A 9,555-nucleotide genomic window follows, 5' to 3' on the forward strand; every position below is an offset into this window, starting at 1 on the left:
AAGTTGCTTCTTTACTTTCGTTGTAGAGAACAAAGCTAAGAAAGTTTGATTGTCACGGTTTCATGCACTCAATAAAATTGGGGGTGCTATAAATAGTCGTCGTTGAAAATGTTGAGTTTCGTTGCAAATGAGAACTAGCACCATATTGTCTATTCGAGGAATATTAAAGGAGTTTTTCGGCGACCTTCTCTGATTGCCAAAAATAACCTTGGCCAAGAATTGTTAGGAAAATTTGAAAACTAATACGAGCGATGAATTAAAATATATAGTTCGAGTGTTATTAAAGAAGTTTTCTCAGTGACCTTCTGTGGTCAGAATGGATACTAATTTCTTTCTAATTTCACAGTTCGCATTTTCAGTATTACATCACTCACCGCAGTGAGGTTATCCTTTTATTTTTTTTATTTTTCATGATAATCGCAAGCGAACCACGCTATAGAGGCAACGCTTCTGGTCGTAAATATCATACTAACATTCCTTCCCTTCTCCTGGTGGCTCTAAAGACGTGGCCAGCGTCGTTATTGACTTTTTAAAGCTCGAATCACCGAAACTTGCATAATGAGAAAGATTTGCTAATCCCAAGCGTCATTCGGTGTGTTCTTCGCGCAAATTCGCTAGTTCAGGTCAATCACGGAGAACAACTACGAAGTGTACACCCAAACTAGCGTTGGCAGAGAACATTTCATCTTTGGCAGAAATGATGCCATTTCGTGTGCTGGAGGGTCAAATGCGCAAATAATGATCTGTTTAAAAAGCTTAAAAATTGTTTATATGTATGCGAGCAGACATCTCTTTCTGATTTCTTTTCTCATTTCATTTGGGATTGTGCCAAAAAAAAGTCCATACGACGACAATGGGGATCGAACCAAGGTCGGCTGGAATGCAAAGCTTTTTCATACGACCACGCTATCCATATACAGTGGTAGACATTCGTTTAGTCACCCTATTTTTCCTCAATATTTTTACAAATAAGTCAATTCTTTGTACAGTTTTGCTCATAAAAGACGATTATTGTTTATTTTTCATCGAATTCATTCTAAAAAAAGTATAAATTCACATCACAAGTACTTCAAATATGTGGAATCAGGGTGGACATTCGTTTAGCCGCATCCTAAAATTTCAATAAAAGAAAAATTGTGCGGCAAATTTCGAGTCCAATCGGTAGCTAATATTCAGTATGTCCACCTCCATTTGGGATCTCTCTGAAAACTCGATTTGGCATCGAGTCAGACAGCTTTTGATGTGTTTCCATATTGATTATAGCCCAACATTCCCGAATTACTGCCTTGAGACTGGAAATGTTGTCAAATTGTCATCCGTTTGCATAGACCATCTCGGCCAAGATTATCCATAGGTTCTCTATGGAATTGCAATCGACTGCCAGCAGGTCATTCAAGAAGCGGAATGTCCTTCTCGGCAAACCATGCCTTCGATTGCTTGGAAACGTGGATCTATGCATAATCCTGCTGAAAAAACGACATCCTCGGTAGCGTTATTCTCAATATGGCCACCAGTCCTCCAGTAATTGAATATACTTTTCGGAGTTCATTCGGGTGAAAATGAAACAAATGAGAAGCTTGCTGTGATAGGAAACGGCTCCCCACACTGTCAAACTTCCGCCCCCAAAGTTTCGCTTCGATCTCACGACATGCCGTTGACTTAAATTGTACCAATAGCAACTGTAACAGTCCGGACCATCCAAATTGAACTTTTTTCGCCAGAAAATACAACATTTCTCCATTCTAGTTTCCATTCCATGTATTGCCGGGCAAAAATAAGATGGTTCTGCTTATGGGTGGCGGTCAGTTTCGGCTTTCCTTGAAGTTTCTTCCACCTGATGTTTGGTGACTCATTCAAGATGCGCGCAATATGCCTCTTCGTTACTGGAACAACCGATTCTGCCTTAGTGTATGAGCAGGACATCGTTTCCTGGTTGCTTCGTGTCTTATTCGACCAAAGTAACTTTGATGTTCCCATTTGTTGGTCGTTATATCCACTATTTAAAGAAATTCTTATTTTTGTTACGATAGAACGATTAGAAAACTTTTGTTCACTGAATACCTTTATTATTTTCCGCCCCTATTCCGTCAATAGAATACCTGTCGCCATTCCTTTAAATTCTACGTAAATCACTAATCTGACCAACTTCTTACGTTGCACATGTAATATCTATCGTGTAAATTGAACATTCCCAAGTATTTTTTTCAAAAAACACAGATAAAGGCTTGGTGATTATGCGAAAACTCGATTTTTATGCCCTGCGGCTAAACTCGGGGAAAAACTCTCGGGAAAAAACGACGTTTGAATGTTTATATCCACCGATGCCGCCTTGTGTGTGTTTGTGATTGTGACGCACGTCCTTTCAATAAAATTGACTTAAATATACTATCACTACAGCAAATAAGTATCCCGATAAAAAGAACATTCCTAGTTGTTTTGTAAGTGTTTCAAGTTTTTTTTCAAGTGCGGCTAAACGAATGTCTATCACTCTAGCTGCCAGCGCCAGGGTTGCCACATTTAAATGTGTAAAATTATCTTAGAAAATCTGTATATCTGTATTTTTATAAAAAAAACTGTATAAAAAACCTGAATCGAAAAAATAAGGGAAAAATTTAAAATAAAGGTTTATTTTCAATTTGAATTTATTTTTCTTATTTATGAGCTGTCAAAGTCGTATCAATACAACACAATAAATCAGGTTTTCTCATAATAATTTTTAATGTTTATACATGGTTTTGTTGAACTTTGCCTTCCAATTTTTCGTTAATTTCATCCTTGAAGCTCCTCCTTGAGACGATACATAGTTCTTCGCTTTCAAAATAGAGTCAATAATTGTGGATGCCAACCGATTTCCGGACGTTGTTTTATTGACATCGTAAAGCGAGAATATTCACTCATAACACACTGATGAATATTATTGAAAAGTGTCTCACAAACGACCTTAGCAGTGGATACAAAATTTTCTCATAGCGCCATTTGACGTCCATCATCTGTGGACCAAGTTATATCTGAGACACTCGATTATTGCCCCACAAAATTCGTCTTGAGTAGCCTGAATTCGTTATCGAAGCCTTGTATATTACCTGCTTCAACGAATTGAAAAAAAATAAGTGCATCATATCATTAAGTTTGGCAGACGAACTATTGAGGGTTTATCAAGGCCGCAGTTTTGATAACCGGATCGCTGAAATCAAATCTCTTTGAAATCTGTTTCATGAGCTCAATATAGGAATCACGACAAATTGATTTGAAGCTGCACCCAATCCTTTTTCAGCTTCTTCTGCATCGATACCAACGTAAACATACTCAGGCTTTTTCAGAAAGTCTTCAAAATCAAGTTCAGCATTAGTGAATCGTTGCGCGGTGCTCTGCAAACAAAATATACTCAACATAATAAACTATAACATTCTTGTCTCATTACAAAGTTCGCAAAATTAAGAACTTTCTGATTGAAAAGTGTAGTTGACGTTATTGATGAGCGGTAGAACAATGTTTAGGAACAGCATAATCGGTTTAGTGATAGGATCGTTCAAATAAGGCAATATACAACTGGCGGATTGATTATGGTCATACTCAACTTGGAACGAAACGAATGGTTTAAGCTCTTCAAATCGCTCAAGATTTCGCCTAACATCTGTCTCCACAAATCCATCTCGTTGCGTTGCGTTCAATATTTGTATAAATCATGGTATCTATGTATGCACTGTAATAAAATTAATATTTAAAATTGAATTTAAACAAAAAATCTGTAAATTCTGTGTTTTTGCTGGAAATCTGTAATTTTGTATATCCCGATTCTGTATTTGAAATTTGACGAAAAATCTGTAAAATACAGAATATTCTGTATATGTGGCAACCCTGGTCAGCGCTGTTAGATAGAAGCGTGATAATAGGATAAAGAAGAACATGAACGAAAATATATCTCTCTCTGTCTGGGCCGTCTATTTGGCAAACTATACGAAAAGCTTTCATATGCTTTCATTTCAATGTGTCTCCTGTTTCGCTCGCTCATATTGGCTCTATCATATATAATATACAAATGATATACATGTATTGGGGAGTAGAACATTTTCTGTTATTTTTCAGCTCATTTAATGTAATAAATTGGGATGCCATAACATGTGCTAAAAATTAACTTTGGGTGTACAGTCTACCCAAGCTTAAGCTCAAGCTCAAAAGATGAACGCTTCTGGGCGGATTCGATGGGATGAAGATTAAAACTTGTATAACTCTTATAAGCTGATGTTGTATGAATACTTAGAAGACGTAGCCCCTTCAACTATTTTTCTATAAATTTGCGTTAAAACTCCGTTAAACCGCCAAAGCTCTATCATTACAACATTATTAACAGAAAATGAATGTGTTCCTCTAATACGCAGAACACGCATTTGATACGGAAAAGTTAATTTTCATCCACAATTTTAATTCAATTACACCAGAAAAATTCACTACTATTTTGGTTTTACAGAATGGAAGACAAAGCTCAATGTAGTCGATGTCGAATTGGGTGGTAAAGTTGCCACATTTGCACAACTTGATTGGATTTTAGTCGAACGGATTGCCGAATGCAAAATTGCTCTCCGGTAATTTTGGTTAGATCGAATTCTAGAGTAAGGGTTTCATTTATCCAATTCAAAGTAGATTAAAAAATATATAAATTTCGTAGATCGTAGATCTATTCCCAAACGAATGATGCAGATATCATTGCGATCTATCAAGAAATGGAATGTTTAAAAAGTTTTTAGATTTTCATTTTACACTCTATACCTTCCTGTTAATCGTTAAAAATAGAAAGACAAAACTTTTTGAAAAACCTAAGAATATGTTTTAAAACCACCCTGAGGACAGCGATAACGATCATCATCATTAATATAAATGGTTTCTGTTTAAAAATCATCACTTAACTCCCCAAAAGAAGCCCAACGTCTTACATTTTCACTTGTGAACGCCTTCCTCAAATCGTTCTTCCGTAGTTTGACAACAATTTTCATATTCATATTCTTGCTTTCCGGGGCTGGAAGCAAATTCATCTTCCCTATCGCAGCTTCAAAATCTTGGCGCAACCCCTTTTCTTTCAGCAGCCACTCGAGATTCGCGAAATTTTGTCGTTTGGTTGTGTTGCTTCCTCTCTCTCTCCGTCTGTCTCTCTTGAGCGATAAATTCAAGAGGCTATGAATTTTCAACATTTATATCTTGTAAACCCTTCTCTCATTTTTTTCCATTCGTTTTTCTATCGTCTTCAAGACTGCGTTCCGCCCTCGTTCCTGGTGCCATGGCGGGGACTGCTGGACTGCTGTCAATCGGCGCGCAGTTGCCAAAAACACACACCGAACCTGCAGAGACACCAATCTTATGCAAAATTCAGAACCACCTTTTTTCCACTTTGGAAAATATCTCGAGATCAAGTTGTCGTTCGTGACTTTTCTTGTGCCAGCCTCCCTCCGCTACAAGTTTACTTACTTTGCCGCCGGGGTGGAGGGTGCGGGTATATGAGACATTTAATGACGACGACGACCACCACTTCCTTCCTTCCCGTCGCTTGGAATTTTTTTTTCTGTGTGTAGGCCGGCGAGGTTGTGACGCCGGGGAACGCTAATTGCTATTAAATCAGGCTGGGCGAGTATGCGAACTATATTTTTTTTTTGTTGTTCGGGTTGTGAAAAATGCCGAGCTCTGTAGCCATTTCAGTCGTGTTCATTCGATTGTAGCCAACGCGGAACCAGAATTGCAAAGCAGTGAATGTATTGCCAAGCGAGATAAAGATTATATGCTCAACGCATTTAGACCTAAGTGGTGCGGACTCAATCCACTTCATTTTCAAGCAAATTCATGCATATTTTTAAGCGATTTCTTGCAATAAATTCTCAGACCACCAGAGATGCCAGATTTACAAATATGTTTGTAAACTTACAGACGTATTTGTAAAATACTTTTTATTTTTGTTGACTTTTTGGATATAACAATATTTCACAGGTTTTTGAAAAATAAGAGGCTCTATTCATCACATCAAAGATATTTGACTAACCATATGATATTTTTCCATAGTTTTAATACAGAAAAGTTATTATATTTAGTTTATATCAATACAAATGACGTTAGACCAGCGATACTCAACATGCGGCCAGGCAGTCTTTCTGGTTGGCCCATCTGGTGTGTATGAAGTTTGGAACTCATACACATAAGTACTTTTGCCTTGACATCATTGCAGACGAAAGAGAGGATACGGTTATTCACAATTAATGAAAAATTGCATTCTCTGCAGGTAAGGAAAAATCTTGAACGAAAATTGTTTCTGATAATTATTTTCTGTTCTAGATAAGATTGTTTTGCTGAAATGCAAGGAGATTTATTGAAAAATAGTTAAGTTAGGGTCAGGACTATGTCATTTTCATTCTATTTTCAACAACTTACATTTGCTTTCGGGTCTGCTTATGACGAAATATGGGTTACTGTACAATATTGTTACCACAGACATGATTCATGGCCGTGTGGTGATCTAAAACTTGTATAGCCTTGCATGGCGGATGGAAAATATACACTGCATTTTTTTTATAAATTTCATCAACGAGACCGCAAGTCTTGGTGGATGTCCAATATATCAACGAAGAAATACTGATTTTTATAAAAATTAACAACGCGTATGTATGTGTATTTATGTGTATGTATGTATGTGTAGATCGTTGAAACATTAAAACACACTTACAGCACATACGTTATTAAGTGGTCCGAAAAATCGTTTTTTTCCACTTTTTCCCAAAAATGACAAAAGAAAATTAATAACTTTTGAATCACTGAATCGATTTAGATGATCGACATATAAAATTGACCTAGCCTTTTATTAAACAATATTTAACTTGCGAAAAAAAAATTTATATTTTAGTAATTATTGATTGTAGTCGTTTTTTATTTTTTTATGAGTTTGGACTAGAGGGCGCTATATTTTTTATATTTTTTCTTGAAAGCTGAGGATTGTTTACATAACATATCTCGATATCAGAGTTGCTATTTTTTCGTTTTTTAGATATTATTTTTCAAAAAAAATAATTTTTTCCCAATTGTCCAAAAACAACTTTCTGTGAAAAAATCATACCATTTGAACTACTGAACCGATTTAGATGATCGATATATTAAATTGAATCCAATAAGCAAAATTTGAAAAAATATCACACTTGCGGGAAGATTGGATTCTAGTAGCATAGGTCTAGTTCTGTTACATATGAATATTGATCGAAGACTTAAAACATGTTAAATTTACAAAATTCTAACTTAAAAACGATAATTATAGCATATCTGATATCGAGATATGTTAGGTAAATAATTCTCCGCTTTCCATAAAAAATATAAAAAAATATAGCGCTCCTATCTTTAACCGAGAAATCTATGAAAAACTAACTCAATCAATAATTACAAAAAAAAAACAATTTTTTCGCAAAAGTAATATTTTTTCAAAGAAAAATAACTCGTAAACTTCAATTTGATATGTTGATGATATGAATCGGGCCAATAGTTCGAAAGTTCTGACTTTTTGTAGTGGGAAAAATGGGGAAAATTTTTTTTTCGAACCATCGATTGATTTTGAAAAATCATATGTCAAAAACGAAAAAAATAGCATCTCTGTTATCAAGCTATTTTATGTAAAAAAATTCTCAGCTTTCAATCCATATTAAAAATAGGATCCATATTATCTGCAAGTTCCATATTTCTCAATTAAAGCTCATTGGCTTCAATTTGATATGTCGATCATCTAAATCGGTTAAGTGGTTCGAAAGTTATAAATTTTTGAAAAAAGTCATTTTGGGAAAAAGCGGAAAAATGATTTTTGGGATCACCCTAAAATGTAAATGGGCACCCTAATGACAAAATAGAAAAATACGAGTCTAATGTTTTGCGATAAAGAACAAAATTACCACTTTTGACGAAGATCTGAGAACCACTATATTGGTTAGGCATGGAATGGCTGTATATATATACAAAATACAATCTTACGTGCATCGTGATGTACAAAGTATTAAGGAATATGTGAAAATTAACGTTTAAAGACATTTCTATAGATCTGCACACTTTAACAGACTTTTCCACATTTTTAACAGACATTCACATGTTTTTACAGACTTTTTTTAAAAATCATCTGGCAACTCTTCCTTCCACTTTTTATCGAATATTTCCAAATCGCAGGAGTAAACATTTACGTGACTTTGACTTTGTTTGTTTTTATTTCGTTCGGGAAAACGTTATGACAAAGAGAGGGGACATTAAAAATGCATTGCTCAGTGAAAGGCTGAGATGCTCTTTCAGAGATGCAATGGTTAATTAAACAATTGACGGAAAAATGTAGTTCGTTCATTTTATAATTTTACTTATTTTTGCCCTTGACAACAATACCTCTTTTATAGTGTTGATTATCATAAGAAAAATAACACTCCTGATCGTTGGATCTCTTTTGACATTTCAATTGGATCTTTTTTGACAGCCGTTTTGATTCAGTCCGCACTACCTAGATTTAGACAAGCCCCGGCTAAGAAAATATGATCCGTGCACTGAAAGAAATAATTAGTAAATATAACGAATTTTTTGGTCAATGCTATCAATCTGTAGTCATTTTCTACCGTACTTATAAACTTAAATGTCAAGCAGAACTATGATTCGTAATCCCAATATCGGCTACATTTTTCCGCCGAAAATTCACTATTAGAATTATATCCTTACTAGCTGGCCCGGCTAACTTCGCCCCGCCCAAAATTTATTTATCGTTATCACATCCAATTTTTCTTACTAAGCGCACGTTCATGGGTCCAATGGATTGATCTTCTAATCTACTCTTTAAAATTACCTTTTACTATAAAATTCCTAGTACTTCTACCAAAACTCGTCATCGGATTATTTTCAGATACAATTCTCGTTCATGATTTTCCAACCACTTGCAAATAACACGTTTCTCCGTTACATGGCATAAATGTTTGATACAGAAAATATGATAGAATAAGGCTGTCTTTATCGGACAACTCCTTCCTAGAGTTTCGCTCTCATCAACATATTCGGCGATCCATTTTTATTTATATAGATAGAAGGAGATATAGGAATTAGGGATTGTTAACCGGTTTTACCGGGTCATTTTTCATTACCGAATTACCGGTAATTTTACAATCAATAACCGGTAATTTCGGTAATTTAATTTTTACAAAAATATTCGCTTTTATGCCGCTTCGAAATATTACTCGAGAATCAAAATAAGATCGTGTTGGGTAATGGTGAAATGATCGCTGATCGCTGTCAACACTCCGTTTCGAATTTATCGTAGGTTTATTGCAAAAATCCTGTTGGGTTCAAACATATTAATTTGAAGGCTAATTCATGTCGTATGTGAGCTTACTTCAATGATCACTACCACTCAACTGTTGTTTTTAAATGTTTGTCGTCATCGTGCTCTGTACGTTCAATATTTGTCTACTAAGGTATAAATCATAAATACTTAATCTCCGAACCTTGAACATAAAACCTCTACAGATTGGGAACAGATCCTTTAATTTTGTCTGTATTAGGTTTGAAGTCCAAGGT

This window comes from Toxorhynchites rutilus, chromosome 1 (genome assembly GCF_029784135.1).
Source record: "Toxorhynchites rutilus septentrionalis strain SRP chromosome 1, ASM2978413v1, whole genome shotgun sequence".
In the NCBI taxonomy this organism is placed as follows: Eukaryota; Metazoa; Arthropoda; class Insecta; order Diptera; family Culicidae; genus Toxorhynchites; species Toxorhynchites rutilus.